Here is a 2,392-nt window from a genome sequence, read left to right as displayed (position 1 = left end):
AATAATAATAATAATAATAATAATAATAAAAATAATAATAATAATGATAATAATAATAATAATAAAAATAATAATAAAAATAATAATAGTATAGTATACTTTACTACAATAATGGTATTTGTCTAATATTTAGTATTCTAATTTGTTTAAATTTAGTATTTTTATTTAATAATAATAATAATAATAATAATAATAATAAAAATAATAATAATAATGATAATAATAATAATAATAAAAATAATAATAAAAATAATAATTATACATAGAGAGTACACTAACTTATACTATAATTACTATAGGCTATTATACATTATAAAAGGAAGATAATTAATTTAATAATTAAATACTTAAATTAAATTCTGTTACATATAGAGTAGGCCCACAAATATACTAATATTAAAATGGATATGAAACAGTTTCTAGAAATTCAAAATCTTGTCATCATTGTTTAGAAAGTCATTGGAAAACCTCGGACGCCCAATATTAAACGTATTGGACAATGCCTTACCCCCAGAAATTCCCCCGAAAGTCACTGAAAATCTTTTTGTGACGTCACAAAAAGATAAATTTGTTTCTGCTTGGTTTAGATGAATTACATAATTTCTTGTATGCAATTTTGGTCTCATGGTTTTCCTTTTGACACTATTTTTTCATGTTTGATGTGAGGAAAAAAAAAATCTTCCTCCCTACCATGAAAATAAGTTTTGAAGCAGAATTCTTGTCCTCATGTTATCTAAAACTTCATAACGGAGGGTCGTACCACCTTATTTTTTTCTGGAAAATGTTTTTAAAAGACTATTCTACACCACTATATGATTGAAAAAAAAATTTAAAAAAAATATTTTTGACCTCTGAAATCAAGATGGAAAAAGAAAACCCTATCTAAGTAGTGTATTAAAATAGGCCTAAGCATTACAGTGCAGTAGCATAGTACTTTCGTATTACTGCACTGAAGGTATGCAGTTGTTAAAGGACAACATACCAGAGGTATTAACTGACTTTGTTGACTACTTTGATGCGACCTATGTTAGTGGAACTTATACACATCATGCAGCACAGAATGACCAACAAATCTTCAGGAGAATGCCACCAACATTCGGAATAGACATCTGGAACGTTCACCAACTTACGCTAAATGGAGGAGCTAGAACTAACAACCTATGTGAATCCTGGAATAGGAAGCATCTCGAGAACGTAGGGCACACTAATCCATCAATCTGGAAAGCCATCGATGGTATCAAACGAGATGAAGCAGCATCAGCAACAAAAATAGAATTGTTCAGGAGAGGACAACCAGTACCAGCAAGACGTATCACAAAGGTGACAGTCAACCATCAACAGCAACTTGTTAATATCATCAGCAAATATAATGACCGAACCAAGACAATAGAAGAAACCATCACTGCGCTTGGTTATAATATTCGAATGAAATAAGAAAAAGAAAAATAATTAAATGGCAACTCATATTAATTAGGTTGAAAATTTAAATATACGCTACAAGTATATTAATTATTTGATAAATTTTCAAAAGTAGGTTCTTTATAAATGTAAACTGAACAAATTTGTTATGAAATAAGAAAAAGAATTAAATGGCAATTCATATTAATTAGTTTGAAAATTTAAATATACGCTATATCAGTTATTTTGAAAAGTAGGTTCTTTATAAATGTAAACTGAACAAATTTGTAATGAAATATGATGTATGTAATTCTTGTTTAAGTACATTAAAGTAATATGTTTCTTTTATGATGTATTTCACTACATACTGTATAGTTGCAATCTTAAATGTATTATGTATGTAATAATAAGTCAGTGAACTCTATTTTTTTCCTGTATATGTAATGGAGTATAGTTTCAGTAATACTCTATATTAAAGTTTAATATGTATAATAGCCTATATCATTACCTACAGTATAGATTTAATGTTAAATGTAAGTAATTATAGTATAATGAAATCAGTTATATAATATAAATACTGTAAATGTAAATTAATGATAATTATTAAGAATTCAATTTGTAAACCATATACATGTATGATAAATACTTCATCTAGATGTGTATAAGAGACAGATATTAAACGTATTGGACAATGCCTTACCCCCAAAAATCCCCCCCGAAAGTCACTGAAAATCTTTTTGTGACGTCACAAAAAGATAAATTTGTACTGCGAGGATAGGGAATGTGGAGGTTATTTGCCAATTGACACAATACAGTGATGGTAATAGCTAATCCGCTTTACATTTTTGTTCCTGGATATGTATTTCATCGTAAATGATTAAAATTTGGCTATATATTTCTCAAATTATTTTTTCAAGTCCATTTTTAATGTTGTTTTTACGACTGTCTTTTACGAATTTGGCAGCCATATGCCTCGGAGGATAGGCACACGGAT

This window comes from Anneissia japonica, unplaced genomic scaffold (assembly GCF_011630105.1).
Source record: "Anneissia japonica isolate Jap-2015-1 unplaced genomic scaffold, ASM1163010v1 scaffold287657_len28367_cov101, whole genome shotgun sequence".
Classification (NCBI taxonomy): domain Eukaryota; kingdom Metazoa; phylum Echinodermata; class Crinoidea; order Comatulida; family Comatulidae; genus Anneissia; species Anneissia japonica.
Note: the sequence above shows the minus strand (reverse complement) of the source record.